At 40.0% G+C, this 22,880-nt stretch overlaps 1 pseudogene; it reads left to right on the plus strand.

Moving 5' to 3' along the window:
• Positions 1-7,693: 7,693 nt before the first annotated feature.
• LOC142167000 (putative polyamine transporter At3g13620) lies at positions 7,694-10,648 on the plus strand (annotated as a pseudogene).
• Positions 10,649-22,880: the final 12,232 nt, after the last annotated feature.

Below are 22,880 nucleotides of genomic sequence, written 5' to 3' on the forward strand. Positions count from 1 at the left end.
GCATAACTCCGGGTAGTCCAGGACCCAATATCATGCTCTACTTGTAATATTTGGAATCTTGCTGTCGATTTAAAATACTTAAATCATATTGAATTGGTAAATAAATTTCTAAAGGAATTAAACATCATTTTCTTGACCGTTAAAGAGAATTGCTATTTCTTTGGGTAATTGTTTTTCCCTGATGAAGTCTTGATTTACTATTTGAATGCGTGTTTCTATGAGTACCTGCGTCGCATATATGATTCACGAGCGGGGTGATTGTTTATTTATATTTGACTGTGTCGCATGTATGATATGCGAGCGGGGTAATAGATGCACCTATGGTTCGTGTCATTCGACCCTCTGGCAGTGCACAATTTAAATATTTGTTGGATCGGGCGATACGACCTCGGCATGATTTGCGCATGCTTGTATTGCTTGCATTGAAATTCATAGATGTTAATATATATTTCTCCCTGGCCTGAGATAAATGTATAAATGATGAAAATAAATTTGGGAATTTCCTATAAACGAAAGAATTGTTTACTTGCCTCATGCTATTTGAGTTACAGTCAATTTTATGAAAATCCTCTATTTATGAAATTATTGGTGTATTATCATTGGACCACTAGTAAGTATCGAAATCGACCTCTCGACTTTACTTCTTCGAGATTAGACGAGATACTTACTGAGTACACGTTATTTTTGTACTCATGCTACACTTGTTGTGCAGTTTTGTTGCACAGGCACATGTACCTCTAACGGCCTAATGGGCGTAGCAGCATGGATGATATGGAGACTTAGGCGAGCTGCATCTCTCGAGGTGACCCGTAGCCAGCATAGACTCTTTCAGTGTATTGTATTTACTTCCTGTCCAAATCTATATTCCGGACAGTTATTATACTTCATTAGATTTCCTAATGATTGTTCATGCACTTGTGACACTGGGATCTGGGATGATTGTAGGATATTTAATATTAAAAGGTGTAAATATTTTTATTTATTCAGTGATAATTACCTTTTTACTAGTTGAATTAAAGGAAATTATGGTTCCTAAAATATTAAAATGAGAGTTTAATTAATTACTCAATGTTGGCTTGCGTGACCGAGGTGTCCGGCGCCATCACGGCCTTTGATGGATTTTGGGTCGTGATAGCTGTAGATATGTAATGTTTGACCCTCCCCAAGATTTTACATTTTTAACGTTTAAATAGTTAGTTTAGGTCTAATATCGTTATTTTAACTAGTTTTGACTCTTTTACTTTATTTTATCACAAAAATGTAAATTACAAAAATATTTGCTTGTTTAGATAATTGATATTTTTATTTAGTTACTTTTAGTTTATCTAATTTTCATAAAATTAAAAAATATACACAAAAATAATTTCACTTTTAGCATTTAGTTTTATTCTAGTAATTTATTAATTAGAAGTGGTTTCACAATTTTATAGTTATTATTTTAGGAATTAATGTTTTTAGTCTAATAGAGTAAAAAGGCCACTTTTAAAGGTAAATTTTAGCCAAAATTCTGCCCAATTCGGATCTAGCCCATAAATCCAAGATCATTACCCATTCTCCTCTTATATCTTAATTAAAAAAATAACCCTAGTCTGAAAGACCCATGAGCCGTTTCTATCATCTTAAAAACCTTACACACCCTAAGCTTCCTCTTCATCACAAAAAACACCATAGCAGCAACCCCTTCTCCAAAAAAATCATCAGCCGCAACACACAAAAACCTAGAGACAGCCACCTCCCCTAACTCATGTACACATCTGCTACACCCCTACTTCCTTGGACCATGCCGGTGACCACTCTCAAACTCCCATATCGATCAGATCTGGATGATTTGACTTGAAAGCTCCATGTTTGGATCTGAAGAAAATAGAGGTCGTGCAGAGTTGTCCCAGACCATCCTCAACTACAGAGATCCATAGTTATCTTGGATTGGCGCATTACTACCGTCATTTTGTTGAGGGGTTTTCATCGATTGCATCCCCTATGACCAGACTGATCCATAAGGGTGCTCCGTTCCGGTGGACGGAAGAGAGTGAGGCGAGCTTTTAGAAGCTCAAGACAGCTTTGACTACAGCCCCAATTTTGATACTGCCTATAGGTTCTGGGTCTTATATTGTCTATTATGATGCCTCGAAGACTGGCCTCGGAGTGGTGTTGATGCAAGACGGTAGGGTGATTGCATACGCTTCTAGGCAGTTGAAGATACATGAGAAGAACTACCCTATCCATGACCTAGACTTAGCTGCCATTGTTCATGCACTGAAAATCTGGTGTCATTATTTATACGGTGTGCTTTATGAAATTTATACTGATCATCGGAGCTTGCAGCACCTGTTCAAGCAAAAGTATCTAAATTTGCGCTAGAGGAGATGGTTAGAGTTGTTGAGGGATTATGATATCACTATTTTGCATCACCCAGTCAAGGACAATGTGGTAGCCGATGCCTTGAGTCGCTGAGAAGAGAGTTTGGGGAGTTTGGCTTATTTACCACCATTGGAGAGACCTATGGCGATGGATTTTCAGGCCCTAGCCAGCCAGTTTGTAAGATTGGATCTTTCGGAGCCCAGTCGGGTTCTAGATTGTGTGGTTTCTCCGTCTTCCCTATTTGATCGTATCAGAGAGCGGTAGTATGATGACCCTTATTTTCTTGTCCTCAAGGATAAGGTTCATCATGGTGATGTCAGAGATGTGACTATTGGTGATGATGGGGTATTGAGGATGCAGAGTCAGACTTGTGTACCCAATGTTGATGGGCTTCGGGAGTTGATTCTGGAGGAGGCCCATAGCTCACAGTATTCCATTCATTCGAGTGCCAGAAAGATGTATCAGGATTTGAGGCAGCACTACTGGTGGAGGCGGATGGAGAAAGATATAGTTGGATTTGTAGCTCGGTGCCTCAACTGTTAGTAGGTGAAGTATGAACACCAGAGACCGGGTGGGTAGCTTCAGTAGATAGATATTCCGGAGTGGAAGTGGGAGCGGTTCACCATGGACTTTGTAGTTATGCTCCCACAGGCTTTGAGAAAGCTCGATGCTATTTGGGTGATTGTGGATCGGCTGACCAAGTCCGCTCACTTCATCCCTGTATGTACTACTTATTCTTCGGAGCGGTTGGCGGAGATCTATATCCGGGAGATTGTTCGTCTGCATGGTATTCCAGTTTCCATCATTTTAGATAGAGGTACTCAATTCACATCACGATTCTGGAGAGTTGTTCAGCATGAGTTAGGTACTCGGGTGGAGTTGAGTACAACATTTCACCCTCAGACGGACAGACAGTCCAAGCGCACAATTCAAATTCTTGAGGATATGCTTCGTGCGTGTGTGATTGAGTTTGGAGGGTCTTGGGATCAGTTCTTGCCATTGGTAAAGTTTGCTTACAACAACAACTATCAGTCCAGCATTCAGATGGCACCACATGAGGCTTTATATGGGAGATGGTGTAAATCCTCAGTGGGTTGGTTTGAGCTGGGTGAGGCAAGATTGATGGGCACGGACTTGGTTCAAGATACTTTGGAGAAGGTTAAGGTGATTCAGGATAGACTCTGTACAGCCCAGTCCAAACAGAAGAGTTATGTGGACCGGAAGGTTCGTTATGTTTCCTATATGGCTGGAGAACGGGTTCTGCTTAAGGTTTCACCTATGAAGGGAGTTATGAGATATGGGAAGAAAAGGAAGTTGAGTCCGAGGTTTATTGGCCCTTTTGAGATATTGAGGCGTGTTGGGGAGGTTGCTTATAAGCTTGCCTTACCTCCCAGCTTGGCAGGAGTTCATTTGGTATTACATGTTTCGATGCTCCGGAGATATCACGGTGATCTGTCGCACGTGTTTCAGTTCAGTCCGGTTGGACAAGGATCTATCCTATGTTGAGGAGCCGGTTGCAATATTGGACAGGCAGGTTAAAAAGTTGAGGTCAAAGAACATTATATCAGTAAAGGTTCAGTAGCGGGGTCAGCCGGTCGAGTAGGTAACTTGGGAGACCGAGCAGGATATGCGCAGCCATTACCCTCATCTTTTCACTACTTTAGGTATGTCTCTATGCTCATTCGATAAAACGAATGTTTAAGTGTAGGAGGATGTGACGACCCGGCCAGCCGTCTTAAGAATTTACGCCCCAATCCCATATTAACTACTTTCCCCGTGTTCATTTCTACTATTTCGATTTGCCGGGAGGTTCGGTTTTGAGTTTCGGAGAGTTTTGGGATACTTAGTCCCTAAATAAGAGCTTAAGTGTTGGAAATTCGACCGTAGTTGGAGGAGTGTGAAGACAGCCTCGGAATGGAAATCTGATGGTTCCGTTAGCTTCGTTGGGTTATTTCAGGCTTAGGGGTGTGTTCGGATTGTGTTTTGGAGGTCCATAGCTAATTTAGGCTTGAAATGCCGAAAGGTCGAATTTTGAAGTTTCCGGTCCGATAGTGAGATTTTGATCCGAGGGTCGTAATGGAATTCTGGAAGTTGGAGTAGCTTTATAGAGTTGAACGTGACGTGTGTGCAAAATTTCAGGTCATTCGAACGAGGTTTGATAGACTTTTTGATCGAAAGCGTATTTCTAGAGTTTTGGGGTTCTTAGACTTGAATCCATGGTTGATTCGTCGTTTCAATGTTGTTTTAGGTGTTTCAAGGATTGGTATAAGTTTGGACAGTGTATTAGACTTGTTGGTGCTTTTGGTCGAGGTCCAGGGGGCCTCGGGGTGTTTCGGATGGTTGATGGAAGGATTTTGGAGTTTCGAGTTGCAGCTTCAGCTGCTGGTTTTCTGTCATAACCGCACATGCGAGTTTGGAACAGCAGGTGCGGCGCCACAGAAGCGGCTCTGTGGTCGCAGAAGTAGAAAGGGGGAGGTTCAGCAGGAGGCGCAAAAAGGTAGAATTTCTGCAGAAGCGGTACCACATCTCCGGATGGGGAGTCGCAAATGCGGAAGCTGGTCGTAAGTGAAAGGTCGCAGGTGCGGCCATTTTTTCCCAAAAGCGGGACTGCAGATATAGTCCCTTGACCGCAGATGCGGTAATAGTTTGGCAGAAATATGAAATTTCGAGAGTTTAGTTTCAAAAGTTGGAAATTTGATTTGGAGCTCGGGAGAGGGCGATTTTGAGAGGAAATTGAAGAGGTGGTCATTGTGTAACAATTCTTTAATCCTTTCTAGTTATATTCCATCCATCTATAGTTTGTTTCATCATTTAATTTCGGATTGGAGATGAAAAATTGGGAAAAAGTTGGAAGAAAGTTCTTAGACCTTAAATTCGACTTTTGATTGGGAATTTGACCTTAGATTTTGATAATTTTGGTATGCATGAACTCGTGAGAGTGTGAGGATTTTGAAAATATAAATTTTACGCGATTCCGAGACGTGGGCCCAAGGGGCGTTTTGGTCCTTTTACCTAATTTCGCGTATTAGCTTAGAATTTAATTGTAGAATCAATTACTTGAAGTGTTATTTACATTATGCAATTGAATTGAATAGATTTGGACCATTTGGAGTCGAATACTCGTGGTAAAAACGTGATTTCGAGTTGATTTTGAGCTGGTTCGAGGTATGTGGCTTGCCTAACCTTGTATGGGGGACCTTCCCCTTTGGATTTGGTATATTTGGTAATTGAAATGCCTTGTACGTGAGGTAACGAGTGCGTACTTGTGCTAATTGTTGGAAATCCGATTTTCATTAAGTAACTACTAGTATGTTTCCTTCCTATTTTTATTACTTGCACTATTAAGCCTGTTGTTAGCTTAGGAAAACATGTCTAAGTGACCTAATTGCTTACTTGCTCAAACTGCCTTACCTGAATTCTGTGCAGCATGCTAGGCTAGAATTACTTGTTTGCCTTAATATGAAATTTATCATTTCTGAATATTTTCCTATTGCTGCTGTGTATTTACATTGGGACTACAGATGTGGGATTCCAGTAGCTCCCCCTTGTCTATTTATTTTAGGACTACGAATGTGGGATTCTAGTAGATCTCCCCGTACAGTTATATGAAACTACGGGAATGCACCCGGTAGATTCCCCCAGTACTGTGTATTTATATTTGGGACTACGGAACGGGATTCTAGTAGATCCCCGTGCACTATGAGTTGGACTACGGGACGGGATCCCAGGAGATCCATTGGATATGTATTACGGTATCCTGGGAGATCCCGTGGTGTTGAACCGTATTTCTTTCTGTGTTTACCTTGTATCTGAAATAGTTGTTGTTGCCTCTTCTATCTAGTGTTACTTTTATTGATGTACTTATTTATACTGTTTTATTCTGCACAGTTGAACTTTATATTTTATTTAACCTCAGTAGAGTACTGACCTTCCTCATTGCTATTCGACCGAGGTTAGACTTTGCACTTACTGAGTACCGCTGTGGTGTACTCATGCCCCTTCTGCGCATGTTTTTCATGTGCAGATCCAGGTACCTTGACTTAGTCCTATCACCCTTGAGGCGAGGCGACTGTTCCACAGATTTCGAGGTATATCTGTCGCGTCCGCAGATCGAGGAGTCCCTTTCTATTCTCCCTATTGTATTAGCCCTTCTGTATTTCTTTTCCTTGTTAGATATTATGGAGTTAGAGCACTATGTAGTATCCTTAGCTTGTGATTCATGGGTTTTCGAGTTAAATATTGTGTATGCCGAGCGGTACTTTTAAACGTTGTTTTATTACTCTATTTCTATTTTAAATTGCTTTCTTTTCTTCCGCAAGTTTGGTTTATTTTCCGCATTTTAGGCTTACCTAGTCGTAGAGACCAGGTACCGTCACGATGGTTCACGGAGGGCGAACCGGGTCGTGACAAAGACTTATGCTTGGCCTATAGCAGTAGTAGCTCTAGGGAGGCAGGTCCGGGATGCAAAGGCAGAACCTCCATGACGACTACTGTAAGTTGAACAAAATTAATTACATTATTTTTCTTTTCCACTACTTAAATATATTGCAATACCTTGAATATTAAATTTTATTCGATATTTTTACTATATTGTTAATTAGGTTGTTACATTTTCAATATTATAATTTTATATTTTATACATTACTTTAATATGTTAGTTTTATTATTTTATATGTTAGTTTTATTAATTTATATATTAGTTTTATTATTTTATATGTTAGTTTTATTATTTTATATGTTTGTTAGCTATTCACCTATTTTTTACTATATATGATTTAATTATTAAATATTCACATTTTGGTTCCAAACACAATATTTGAGGCCCAGTAGCACCAATGTATCCTGAATTCTTATGTTCATGATGAGAATTTTTTTTGATTTTTTACTCAACAGGTATGTTATTTTATATGTTAATTTATTATTGTATATGTTAGTTTTATTATTTAATATGTTAGTTTATTATTATATATGTTAGTTTTATTATTTAATATGTTAGCTTTATTATTTAAATATGTTAGTTTATTATTGTATATGTTAGTTTTTATTATTTAATATGTTAGTTTTATTATTTAATATGTTAGTTTTATTGTTTATTATGTTTTTTTGTTTATTTGTTTGTTAATGACTTATTTTTTTACTATACTAAAATTAAATAATTACTTTTCATAACTATACAAGATTTAATTATTAAATAATTATATTTTGGTTCCGGACACAATATTTGAGGCCCACTAGCACCAATGTATCCTGAATTCTTATGTTCTTACGTTTGTTGACTATAATTGGAGATAATTTGTGTTTCGACATATTTTTGGGAATAAAAGATACTTAAATGATTCATTTCTATAACTACAATGATACTACGGTAAAGGGCACTACGTTTTACTACGCTAAAAGGTCACTAAATTACAAATACGAACACTACATTAGGCCACAAGATACCACTACAAGGTACTAAAGTAAAAATTTATCTAGTTTAATAGTCTTTTAGCAAATTAATAATCTAAATCGAATAAAAATAATAAATTAATTTAATCACAAAACAATCACGAAATTACATATACCACAGTAAAAAGTAACTAATTAACTTTTTTTTAACAACTAATAATAATTTCTCTATTTTATAATTTTTTTAGCATACTAATACTATAGTCCGGATAAAAAATAACAAATTAGTTAAATCGCAAAAAAAAATTACAAAATAACATAGGGTACATAAAAACAAATAATATGCATTTTTAATACAAGTTTTAACAAAAATTAAGTCGAAATACCTCAATTTAAGGTTTTTAGAAAGTCGAAAATTTTATGATTTTGAGCCGGAACAACCAACAACGTACGAAATAACGCCTTAGCTAGCACGTGGGACCGAGAGTCTTTACTTTTTGTAGGACGGGCTGGGCTCCACTCAAGCTTTTTTGGTTTAAAAATTGGGGGGGGGGGGGAACGTTTCTGTTTTGGGGGAAGGGAAGGAGATAATATATTTTTCCGCTTAAATTAATTCAGGTATAGCGTCTTTTTGAATCACGCTATACTTAACTGGCCAAACGACCGTTAAAGTATAGCGTGATTTCAAAAAACGCTATATGTATTTATGTCACTAAGTTTTTTTTTCCACATTTTTGTTGTTTGAGTCCAAAAGAACCACATTGATTCCGGACTCGGGCTGAGGGGGAGATTAGTAAAGCCTTTGCTTTAGGACCCTTAAATTTTGGGGCCCCAAAAATATTTTTAGTTGTAGATTTAGTACCTTATTTTCGCTTAGATAATATTGAAGTTTATAGAAAAAAAGAAAAAAAATACTAAATCCTTATTGAAATGGAAAGAAAGACTATCTATTTTTTAACAATAGAAATATTTTACAACTTTTACTTGAGATACTCAAATCTTCGTATTGATAAATAACGTTTTTACAATAAGATCCAATGTAACGAATTATAAATATGTGGCTTCGTATTGATAAATAACGTTTTTACAATAAGATCCAAGGTAACGAATTATAAATACGTGGCTAACATCTTCTTAACTTGAATTTTCTTACCAATATAAATATTAATATTATATTTAAAGATAACTACACTATAAACAAAATAAAGAAAGAAAAAAAAACAATGTAATATTAATACTATATTTTGCAAGATAACTATAGTATAGACAATAAAAAAAATTAAGATTGCATTGCAAGAGCATAGAGGTGGTGCTCCTTGTTTAATTTATTGTTGGGTCTGTTCTAAGAGTAGAGTCTAATTGAGGGAAAATATTTGATTTCCGTTGTGACTATTTTATACAATTTTTTTTCGCTTAGCTGAGACGATATTTTAGGCACCTGGGTAATACTTTCTTGCCCTTGTTCATCTCTAAGAATGATTTCTCGATCTTTCCATTGATTTTTTGGCTTACTATCTGGCTAAGCTGGGTGTTGGATAACAGATTACGAAGACGAAATCTGCTTAGTGTGCTTATTATTGGTAGAGATCCTGCACCACAACCATTAGTTAATATTGGAGATCCAATTGCTGAACAACACAAGATGGTGTTGGAGCTTGTAATGCTAACATTCTAAGATTTATGCCACCATAAAGTGGTGGTAGAGCTCCAATCGTTGAACCACCACAAGGTGGTGGTGTTGGTAATGCACAAGTTCCAATACCGATACCTCCACAAGATGGTGCTGGGGCTCCAATACCCGACCCACCTCAAGCTGGTGCTGGACCTGGTAATGCTCAGATACCTCAAATACTACCGGGGGATCTAGAATCAGCGTTATTGCATGATATAATTCGCAAAAATCAGGTATGCTTTTGTACCTCTATATCCTTTAATGTTTCCCTATTTTATGTATTAGTTGGTGATATAAGATTTTTCCTGTTCTTTCATCTGGGGCTCCAAGAAAATTGGCAATTCTATGATTAAATTTGTTTGTCTTTGATTAACTATTATGGCTTAACAATTGTGATATGTGTTGCTGTTGCACTTGGTGTTATTTCTCTTGCCCAATTTATTCTATTGTCATTGATTGCTATTCCAAAGATTCATGCTCATATGTCGATTAGTTTAAGGCCAAAAGGGTGTTAATACCTTGTTTAGGAACGTTAATTTTTAGGATATGTTAGTATTATGGCAGGAGAAGTTGAGAATCCAAAAAATACATTTCCTGTAATATTAACTTTTTCTGTGTTTTGACTTGTGTTGGGTATATTATTCCATTTTGCCCTTCACTGGATTTGTTTAGTTAAGAAAAATGATTGAGACACACTGTATTTATTGCAAATGCTGCAGAAATGAATTCTGGAAAATGGTTGAAATTTTGGATCGAAATTGATGTTGTTTTATCAGCCATTTGATTATTTGAATCTCAATTGAATAGTTTCGTATTTCAACTTTTGGGCATGACTGATATAGATTTATTTGCCAAGTTATTTTGCTTAAGGTCTAAATGGTTCAATACACCTTGGGTTGGTATAGTGTTATCAACAAAAATTTCATTGGGAATGTCTTAAATTAATTTTCAAGATATCATTTCTTCAGTAAATATTTAGGTTTGCTTCTGGAATTTACTTCATTACTCTGGCTGAGCGCCAATAAAATTGCCCACTTTTGGTAATTATGTGTTTATTACCCTTCCCATGAGTTTGTTTTTGTTGGAAATTATGTGTCCATGAAGTTTTTTGGTTATAGCAACCAAACATGTGTAATTGATTAATGGTTTGATGGCTATTGGAGGGATTATATGATTTTTTTGATGAAGATTTGTAAGACAAAGAGGTTGCTTACATTCAATAATTAAGGTAGACAATAATTACTAAGAAAGGCAGTTGGTGTATGCTTTTTTTTTGCTAGAAAGAAACTTGTCGTGACATTTTTATAATATGTGACTACTGTTGGAAAAACATTCTTATTTGCCACTTCTACTTGTATATTATGCATAAAATTGTTATTTTTATTCATTTTGACTAAAATTTGTTAACTTTTAGGCTTACCTCAAGAAGGTGTTTGATCTGTGGAGTGCACATATAACCCTAGTCGATGGAAGAGCTTTAACATTGAACGCTTGGACAATGAGGGTTAGCGAAAATGACCAGCCAATTAGTTGGTAGCTACCTGCAATGGATTTTGTTGCACTCTACTTCTCGTTGGTGGACGAGACTAGCGTCAATGGTGTCAACCTGGACAATGGTGACCATCTAATAATAAATACTTAATTTATTAGTGGTGTTGTTGAGATCTTTGTCCCTATCTGACCAGAGAGAATCAGTATTTTTGCTGCTGAGGGTAGGGATATTAGTAACTCCTAATTTGTGCCAAAACTTAATAGCATTGTGACATTCAATGATAATATGGTCAACCGTTTCTTCATCTCTATATTTAGTGTAATGTTCAACAGTATTAATACCTTGCTTATGAAGATAATGACGGGTATGGTGCTTATTGTGGTAGTTGAGCCAGATGAAGTATTTTATCTTCAGAGTACGAAGATTACTTCAAGAAAAATTCCTAGTATTATCTGAAAGCTGACTTATCAATCTTTAAATTGACCATACTACAGTAGGAATATGGATACAGAATGCTCTTAGTAGCAGTATTAGAAGTCAAAAGGAATATTATCAGAACTCCAATTATTATTATTAAGGTTAGAGCTGACCTGCATCTCATAGTGTTGTCCCATCAATGGACCGTGAATTGTTTCTAAAAGACTTGTTGTCAGGGATCCAGTTGTTGTCCCATAACCTGATATTATTCCCATTAACTATAGATTAACAGACTACATTCCTACAAATGCTAAAGATATTCTTCCAACTCCTAGATTTTACTTTAAGTTGCGTGATGGGATGAGGTCTAGAAAGGGCATTGGAACAATGTTTATGAAACAAAGTTTGTGCCCAAAGGGTGCAGAGTTGATTGAAAAACCTCAAAGATAGACAAGATAATGTGAGCTAGAGTTTTGGTTTCAATTTTAATCACCACCCCCCCCCCCAAAATTTCTTCCAAGGTAGTAATATTCTAGTTAACTAGGTGAAGTTTTGACTTAGTGTCAGCCTGTCAGCAGTACCCCAAATAACATTGCGCTAAATTCTGTAAGTGGAAGCAGTTCTTAGGGACTTATATGTACTACATAGGGTGGTTTGGGGTAGTATTGAGAAGGGACTAGGGTAACCCTACCAGGCATAGTAAGGAATTTCCATTTCCAGCCTGCCAATCTCTTCTTCATATTATCAATTATCAATAATATACTGAGAATTCTAAGGTCTTTGGTGAAACTTTAGAAAATCGAGGTACTTACCAAAGGAGGATCCTATAGTTAGATTAAGGGAGCAGGATATCGGTTGTCTAGTGGTCCTATGGCTGTTGTTGGAAAAGAATATATTTCACTTAGAGAAGTTTATGTTCTACCCTAAAATAGTACAAAATTCAGAATTCCTAAAAGTATTACTTGATTTGGAAGTTGCTCTATGTCACGATCCTAAACCTAGACCCGATCGTGATGGCGCCTCTCGTAAAGACAAGGCCAGCCGACACTTTCCATTTCAGTTTTTAAGCAATTAAACAACAAGATTCAAATCTAAAGCATGATAAAATAATCTAAAGTTTAAGCAGTCAACAGTACAAATTTACGAAAGAACAACCTAACACAGACCGATAGGCGTCACTAGTCATGAGCATCTAAAATCCGGAATAATCAAGAAAAGTCTACAGAGTTCTGTACAAAACTAAAACAAGAAGAAACAAGATAAGGAAGAAGCTTTGGGCTGCGAACGCGGACAGCTACCTAGAGAATCCTCGGATCCGCCTGAGCTGGAAGGATCAACATCAAGAGTGGGACCAGATGTGCCTGAATCTGCACACGGGGTGCAGGGAGTAAAGTGAGTACTCCAACTCAGTGAGTAATAATCATAAATAAAGACTGTAAGCATGAATTCACGTAAGGTACATTATAGGCTATAATGAGGTAGTAAAACCAGTAAAACCAGTAAATCAAAAAAAGATATGTGAAAGTTATTTTAGTTCAAATTACACTTCATGAAAAACCTTTCTCAACAATTAAGCAGGTAAATGACATGCAATTAAGTAAGTTAAACACATAAAGGTTCGCCCCTCGGGCATAGCATCAACAAATCCGCCCCTCGGGCATAGCATCAACAAATCCTCCCCTCGAGAAATATCTCAGAATAATAGTAGCCCCTCGGGCTATATCTCACATCACAATGGGTACCCGCGCTCACTAGGGGTGTGTAGACTCCTAGAGAGGCCCTTTACGGCCTAAGCGCAATATCAAGCCATCTCGTGGCATCATCACTAGGCTCTCGACATCATATCAACAAGCCACCTCGTGGCGTACACATCTCAGGCCCTCGGCCTCATAAGAATAATCAGTATTTCCTCACAACATAGGCCCTTGGCCTTACTCAGTCAAAATCTCACAGCCACTCGGGCAACAGTAAAACATAGTGCTTAGCCCAAAATATCATTTAAGTATTAAAGTAGAGTAAACATGGCTGAGTTATGAAAATAGTAGAATACAACATGATTGAGTTCAAGTATAAAGTCAAAACAGTAAGGAATATCAATAAAAATCCCCTAAGGGTTCAAATAGTTGGCACGAAGCCCAAATATGGCATTCAGCCTAAAACAAGATGATATCAAATAGATTGCAGTCAAATATGCGGTAAAATAGTCATTCGGGACAGACTAAGTCAAAATCTCCAATAGTGCACAACTCCACGCTCGTCATCTAGCATGTGCGTCACCTCAATATAGCATCACGATGTGCAATCCAGGGTTTCATATCCTCATGACATCATTTACAATCATTACTCAACTCAATCCGGTCAAATCTCTAGCCCGCAACGCCTTTGCCCCTCGAATCGGCCTCCACTCGCATTGAATCTATCCAAAATCAGAAACACGGCATGAAAATATGCTAAGGGAACGAAGCCCAAGCGAAAATAATCAATATACAACACAAATCCCGAAATTACCAAAACCCGACCCCCGGGCCCATGTCTCAGAATTCGATAAAATTCACATCAATGGATTTCTTATCTCCCCACGAGTTCATACATATCAAAAGTACCAAAATCCGATCACAATAGGTTCCTCAAATCCACAAGTCTAGGTCTCCAATACCAAGCCCTAGTTTCCCCAATTTTAACCCTTAATTTCCATTAATTATGGCTCTAATCCGTGAAATAATACATAGGAACGAGTTTTATGACCAAAATTTTTACCTCAATAAAGTTCCCTTGTAATCTCTCTTCAAAATCGTCCAAAAAGCTCCAAAGCCGACTTAAAAATGGTGAAATAGCTCAAAAATCGCGAAGGACACAATTTATACCTTCTGGCCTAGGCATTTTCGCATCTGCGGCCATATACCCGTTTTTGCGGTATCGCATTTGCGGCCAAAGAACTGCCTCTGTGGTTTTCACTTATTCTGTCCTGATCCGCATCTGCGATGCACCAGCCGCACCTGCGCCATCGCAGGTGCGGTCCACTAACCATTTTTGCGGCTTCCTGCCTACCTAGCTCCATTCTGCTTCTGCAGCTCCCCTCCACGCATCTGCGAGATCGCACTTGCGCACCCTAATCCGCATGTGCAGAAATACCAGAAGCAGCAAAAAATTTGCAGCCTACCAAAATTCCAAACTTCTCCGTTAACCATCCGAAATCACCTCGAGGCCCCTAGGACCTCAACTAAAAACACCAACCTATTCCAAAACCTAATTCAATCTTGTACCAATCTTCAAAACACCTCAAATAACATCGAATCAACCAAACCACATCAGATTCAAACCAACTGGACCGTGATGAAATCCAGAACATGAGATGGATACCCGGAGCATGGAAACATGAATTACCTGGTGCACACTCGACAAGCTGAGTGGTAAAGCAAGCTCATAAGCCACCCCCCAATCCTCTGAAGCACCTCAAAAGGCTCAATGAACCGAGGACTCAATTTCCCTTTCTTCCCAAATCTCATAGCACCCTTTATGGGCGAAACCTTCAACAGAACCTTCTCGCCAACCATGTAGGACACATCTTGAACCTTCCTGTCAGCGTAACTTTTTTGTCTCGACTGTGCTGTACGAAGCCTCTCCTGAATTACCTTCACCTTTTCTAAGGCATCCTGCACCAAGTTTGTCCCCAATAGCCTAGCCTCACCTGGCTCAAACCAACCAACTAGAGATCTATACCGTCTCTCATACAAAGCCTCATATGGAGCCATTTGAATACTCGACTGGTAGCTGTTGTTATAAGAAAACTCTTCAAGCGTTAGAAACTGATCCCGTGACCCTCCGAAATCAATGACACAAGCACGCAACATGTCCTCCAATATCTGAATAGTGTGCTCGGTCTGCCCGTCTGTCTGAGGGTGAAAAGTTGTGCTCAACTCAACCTAAGTACCCAACTCTCGCTGCACAGACCTCCAAAAATGCGAAGTAAACTGAGTGCCCCTATTTGAGATGATGGAAACTGGGACACCATGCAAACGAACAATCTACCAGATATAGATCTCTGCCAACCACTCTGAAGAATAGGAAGTAGACACAGGAATAAAGTGCGCGGACGTAGTCAGCCGATCCACAATCACCCAAATGGCATCGAACTTCTTTAAAGTTCGTGAAAGTCCAACTACAAAGTCCATAGTGATCCTCTCCCACTTCCACTCTGGAATATCCATCCGCTGAAATAAACCACCTGGTATCCGATGCTCATATTTCACCTGCTGACAATTGAGAGACCGAGCTACAAATCCCACAATGTCTTTCTTTATTCTTCTCCACCAATAATGCTGCCTCAAATCCTGATACATCTTTGCAACACCTAGATGAATGGAATACCGCGAGCTATGGGCCTCCTCCATAATCAACTCCCGAAGCCCATCCACATTGGGAACACATATCCGGCCCTGCATCCTCAACACCCTATCGTCACCAATGGTTACATCTCTGGCATCATCATGCTAAACTTTGTCCTTAACGACAAGCAAATACGGATCATCATACTAGCGCTCTCTGATGCGATCATATAAGAAAGACCGAGAAACCACACAAGCCAAAACCCGATTGGGCTCCGAAATATCTAACCTCACGAACCTATTGGCCAAGGCCTGAACATCAACTGCAAGAGGTCTCTCCCCAACTGGAATATATTCCAAACTCCCCATACTCACCGTCTTTCATCTCAAAGCATCGGCCACCATATTGGCCTTTCCTGGATGGTACAATATAGTGATATCATAATCCTTAAGCAATTTCAACCACCTCCGTTGTCTCAAATTAAGATCCTTCTGTTTGAACAAGTGCTGGAGACTACGATGATCAGTAAACACCTCACAAGACACACCATATAAGTAATGCCTCCAAATCTTCAACGCGTGAAATATGGCAGCCAACTCCAAATCATGAATGGGGTAGTTCTTCTCATGGGGCTTCTACTGACGAGAAGCATAAGCGATAACTCTACCCTCCTCCATCAATACACAACCAATACCAACTCTCGAAGCATCATAATACACGGTATATAAACCTGAAGCTGATGGCAAAACTAACACTGGAGCTATGGTTAAGGCTGTCTTGAGCTTCTGAAAGCTCTCCTCACACTCATCCGACCATACAAATGAAGAACCTTTCTAAGTCAACTTGGTCAAGGGCGATGCGATGGATGAAAATCTCTGAACAAACCGGCGATAATAGCCTACCAGACCAAGAAAGTTATGAATCTCTATGGCTGAAGACGGTCTAGGCCAACTCTGAACTGCCTCTATCTTCTTCGGATCAACCTGAATACCCTTGTTGGACACCATGTTCCCCAAGAAAGCCGCCAAAACTCACACTTGGAGAATTTTGCATAAAGCTTCTCCTCTTTCAATATCTGCAACACAACTCTTAAATTCTCTGTGTGCTCCTCCTGACTACGCGAATACACCGGAATATCATCAATGAAGACTATGACAAACGAGTCGAGATAAGGCCGAAACACGCTATTCATCAAATGCATGAATGCTGCTGGGGCATTGGTCAGCCCAAAACATATCACCAAGAACTCATAAGGACCATATCCGGTCATGAAAGCTGTCTTAAGAATATCCGAGTCCCTGATCTTCAACTGGTGATACCCTGAACGGAGATCAATCTTGGAGAACACTCTCGCTCCCTGAAACTGGCCGAATAAATCATCAATAGAGGCAAAGGATACTTACTCTTAACTATTACTTTGTTCAATTGCCTATAATCAATGCACATCCTCATAGTGCCATCCTTCTTCTTCACAAATAGAACCGGCGCGCCCCAAGGTGACACACTAGACCGAATGAACCCCTTATCAAGGAGTTCTTAAAGCTGCTCTTTTAACTCCTTCAACTCCGCTGGTGCCATACGATACGGCGGAATAGAAATGGGCTGAGTGTCCGGCACTAGGTCAATACCAAAATCAATATCCCTGTTCGGTGGCATGCCCGACAGGTCTGCAAGAAACACATCGGGAAAATCCCTCACAACTAGAAAAGAATTATTACTGGGAGTCTCTGCATCGACATCCCTCACAAAGGCTAGATACGAAAAACAACCCTTCCCAACCATACGTTGGGCTTTCAAGAAAGATATCACTCTACTAGGAACATAATCAGTCACACCTGACCACTCAATCCGTGGCACACCCGGTATAGCCAATGTTACTGTCTTAGCATGACAGTCCAGAATAGCACTATACGGAGATAGCCAATCCATGCCCAAAATGACATAGAAATCCACCATACATAATAATAAAAGATCCACTCGGGTTTTTAGACCCCCAATAGTCACCACACACGACCGATACACACAGTCTACAACAACAGTATCGCCCACTGGGGTAGATACATGAACAGGTGATACAAGAGACTCATGGGGCGTATCCAAATAATGAGCAAAGTATGATGACACATAAGAAAAGGTGGAACTAGGATCAAATAATACAGAGGCATCTTTTTGGAAGACTGAAACAATACTTATAATAACAGCATCGGAAGCAATATTCGGGTCTAGCTGGAAGTGCATAAAAATGGGCCTAGCCGCCACCTGATCGACCTCCCCCTCTGGGACGGCCTCTAGCTGACTGACCTCCACCCCTAGTTGGCTGGGTGGGTGATGATGAAGTAACTAGCGCTGAATCCGATGACTGACCCCTCTGCTGAGATGAACCCGCAAGACGACGAGGGCACTGACTCCACATATGACCCATATCTCTACAATCATAACAACTCCCAAGTGCTGGAGAAGGGGACTGAAGGGAACCCCTCGCACCTGAATGACTAGCAGATGCACCTGGCATAGAAGAGCCCTGAACTGATGGAGCACGGGACGAACTTTGAGCTGGATTGGCACTAAGTGATGATTGGCCCTGATGAGAACCGTAAGAACCATGACTCGATGACACTCCACGATAACCTGGGTGAGCTGGCTGAGCATGCCTGAATAGATGGCCTCTACCGTGCTGAAACTGGCCTCTTGAAGGAGCACCACGATAACTACCAGATCCTCGAGGCCTCTTGGCCTCCCTCTCCTCTCGCTCCTAGCGATGAACAGACTCAATCTCACGGGCGATATCCACAACCTCCTCGTAAGTTGCACCAGTACCCTCTCCCTGGTCATGAGAATGCGAAGCTGATAAGTGAGGCCATCAACAAACCTCTTAATCCTCTCTCTATCTGTCGAAACCAACCAAATGGCATGACGAGCTAACTCGGAGCACCTCAACTCATACTGCGACACGGTCATCTCTCCCTGATGCAACCACTCAAACTGCCTGCGCAGCTCCTCTCTATGAGACTGCGACACATAATTCTCCAGAAAGAGAACGGAGAATTGCTGCTAGGTAAGGGGTGCTGCACCAACAGGCCTACACCTCTCAAAATCCTCCCACCAAGTGAAGGAAGCTACAGAAAACTAATAAGCAGTGAAAGCGACCCCGCTGGTCTCCAGAATACCCGCTGTACAAAGCATCCTCTAACACTTATCTAAGAAACCCTGGGCATCCTCGCCCTCTGCACTACTGAAGGTCGGAGGCTGAAGTTTACCAAACCTCTCCAACCTACGTTGTTTGTCCTATGACATGGCAGGAACTACATAATCCTAAGCAGCTGCAACTGGCTGGGCTGGATGTGCCCCCGGTATCTGAAGTCCCTACACGACCTGCTCAGATGTGCGGGCGAGGGGAGTCTGATTTCCTCTCCCGGCCTGAGAAGTAGCTGTGGCTGTAGTAGGTGAGACTACCTGAGCTAGGCCAGTGCAAACTGATAGAATCTGAGCCAAGGCCTCTTGAAGACCCGAAATCACAATGGCCACAGCTGGTGCTTGAGCTGGTACTTCTAGAGTGTCCATAACTGGGACCTGATCCTGAAGTGGGGTTGCTGGTGGATCTGCAGGTGCAGCCCTAGTTGTTGTGCGAGCCACACCTCTGCCCCTACCGCGACCACGATCGTGTCCTCGGCCTCTAGTGGCCATAGTTGGTGGTACTGGTGGTCGTCTATCCTGACTGATAGCGCGATGTCCTCACCATCTGTGAGAGAATAGAATAACAGAATGTTAGTACTCGGATCAACAAATTCGCACGACAAGAATTTTAAGAATATGAAGTTTTTCCTAAAGGTTCTGCAGCCTCTTGAGGATAAATACAGATGTCTCTGTACCGATCTGCGAGACTCTACTAAACCTGCTCATAACTCGTGAGACCTATGTAACCTAGGCTCTGGTACCAACTTGTCATGACCTTAAACCCGGACCCGGTCATGATGGCGCCTCTCGTGAAGTCAAGGCCAGCCGACATTTCCCATTTCAGTTTTTAAGCAATTAAACAATAAGATTCAAATCTAAATCATGATAAATAATCCAAAGTTTAAGCAGTCAATAATACAAATTTGCAGAAGAACAACCCAACACAGTCCGATACCAGGGTGTCACTAGTCATGAGCATCTAAAATCTGAAATAATCAAGAAAAGACTACAGAGTTCCGTACAAAACTAAAACAAGGATAAACAATACAGGGAAGAAGCTCTGGGCAGCAAAAGCCGGCAACTACCTAGAGAATTCTCGGATCCACCTGAGCTGGAAGGATCAACACTCGGGAGCGGGACTAGATGCGCCTGAATCTGCACATGGGGTCCAGGGAGTAAAGTGAGTACTCCAACTCAGTGTAATAATCATAAATAAACACTGAAAGCATTAATTCACGTAAGGCACATTACAGGCTATAACTAGGCAGTAAAACCAATAAAAACAGTAAATCAGTAAAAGATATGTGAAAGTCATTTTAGTTCAAATTACACTTATGAAAAGCCTTTTTCAACAATTAAGCAGGTAAATGATAGGCAATTAAGGAAGTTAAACACATAAAGGTTTGCCCCTCGGGCATAGCATCAACAAATCCTCCCCTCGGGCATAGCATCAACAAATCCTCCCCTCGGGAAGTATCTCAGAATAATAGTAGCCCCTCGGGCTATATCTCACATCACAATGGGTACCCGCGCTCACTAGGGGTGTGCAGACTCCTGGAGAGGCCCTTTACGGCCTAAGCGCAATATCAAGCCATCTCGTGGCATCATCACTAGGCTCTCGGCCTCATATCAACAAGCCACCTCGTGGAGTACACATCTCAGGCCCTCGGCCTCATAAGCATAATCAGTATTTCCTCACAACATAGGCCCTTGGCCTTACTCAGTCAAAATCTCACAGCCACTCGGGCAACAGTAAAACATAGTGCTTAGCCCAAAATATCATTTAAGTGTTAAAGTAGAGTAAACATGGCTGAGTTACGAAAATAGTAGAATATAACATGATTGAGTTCAAGTATAAAGTCAAAATAGTTGCGGTACCGCATTTGCGGTTATTTCTCCGCTTCTGCGGAAATCACTTAACTTACGGTTTTCTGCTTATGCGATCCCTCATCCGCATTTGCGACATTGCAGATGCGGTCCATCTCACCGCTTCTGCAGTTCCTGACTCCCTCAGAACTTCAGTTTCTGCTACCTCCCTTATTGCACATGCGGTCCCCAATTCGAATGTGAGGAAATACCAGAAGCAACACCTTCAACAGCTGCAACAAAATTCCAACTTCTCTGTTAACCATCTGAAATCACCCCGAGGCCCCCGGAACCTCAACCAAAAGAACAAACATATCCTAATACCTTATTCAAACTTGTACCAATCTTTAAAACACCTCAAATAACATCAAATCAACCAAAACCCATCAGATTCAAGCCAAATTTTCTAAAATCTTCCAAATTCCGCTTTTGATCAAAAACCCAACCAAACCTCGTCCGAATGACATGAAATTTTGCACATACATCCTAAATGATACAACGGAACTACTGCAACTCTCAGAATTCCATTCCGACCCCTCTATCAAAATCTCGCCTACCAACCGGAAATTGCCAAAATATCAACTTTGCCAATAAAAGCCTAAATCTACTACGAACCTCTAAAATTCATTTCGATCACGCTCCTAAGTCACAAATCACCTCCCAAAGATAGCCGAACCATCAAAACTCACATACGAGCCCTCTAACACATAAGTCGATATCTGGTTGACTTTTCCAACTTAAACTCACTCTTAAGAGACTAAGTGTCTCAAACCTTACCAAATCCTTTCCGAACTCGATACGACCAACCCGATACCACATAACACGGATAACAAGGCATAACAAAGCAGAAATAGGGAAAACGGAGTGGTAACTCATGAGACGACTGGCCGGGTCATCATAATATTCCCCTACCTCTCCCCCTTGTGTGAGATTTGTTCTGAAGCTGTATGTTCTCTAGCCTGCTTTCTAACTATTTTTTTTAAATGCCTTATTAAATTGTTCCTACTCTTTACTCTGTTCTGACTTTCATAAATGTTCTTTCTACTAGTAAGATCTTCATTCTCTATCTACCAAACCCTTTCAAAGTCATTATGCACTCCCACATTACTCCTAGAGTATTAGGTTCTGCCCCTCTGGCATGTCAGAGCTGGCCTTTCCACACTGCACTTAAATCAGTTATTGTTGAGAAAGGGTTTAGGTGTGAGCACTACCCGGGATCCTTGAGGTCCTTAGGGAACTTTGACACACCTAGACATGATATCGTCTATGGAACTTTGGTATTGAGGCTATCGGAGGCTTGGGAAATCATTTGGGCCTGCTTCAGGCTCCCTATAGTTAACTTCTTTTTTTTTATTTGTTTATGTAATTTATTTCAGACGGTATGTAATAATTATATATAAACAACATTGGGGTGATTAGTGAAAAGGGATGGGTAGTTATATCTGTTAGGGTAATTCGGGTAGATACCATGCCTATAGGATTGTGTTAATACACTTGTTATGTTTGCTTTACTTTCACAATATTAGAAATTATGTCTATAGGGTTAAAATCAACTTTATAATTAGAAATCATGCTTATAGGATCTAAATGGCTTTGTAATTAGAAATCATGCCTATAGGATTTAAATGGCTTTAATAACTAGATACCATGCCTATAGAGTGTAAAGTAATTGAGTTCAATTTCTGCCACTACATGTATTTGCATTTGTTTCACTAAAAATCATGCCTATAAGTTCCAACATCAGCTCTTAACAATTAGATACCATGCCTATATGAATTAAAATCAAAAATCCTACCTACAGAACTAAAATCAGTTTGGTTAAACAAGTCAGTTTAATTCATGTCTAATTCGTGTTCAAATTGGTTCAATTACTGTCCATTTCTTTAAATGAGTTTCCAAACACTGCCTTAATTTACTACCGCTAGAAAACATGTCTATAGGATCTCAAATATCTATTTAAAACTGTTCGCTATTTTACTAAATCAAGGTAGATATCCTGCTCTTAGGACATCACTGTCTGCGTTTAGGCAAGCCTATAGGGCGATTAAAATTTTGCAACTCTGAAATTGTGTTTTTGCTATTTAAACTGTCCAGATTTAATAGGTTTAAACCAGTAGGCAAGCTAAATAGGATTTTGACACTTTGTCCTAATTCAAGGCTGTGTAATCCCTGCTCACCTAGATA

Source organism: Nicotiana tabacum, chromosome 12, assembly GCF_000715075.1.
Source record: "Nicotiana tabacum cultivar K326 chromosome 12, ASM71507v2, whole genome shotgun sequence".
NCBI lineage: Eukaryota > Viridiplantae > Streptophyta > Magnoliopsida > Solanales > Solanaceae > Nicotiana > Nicotiana tabacum.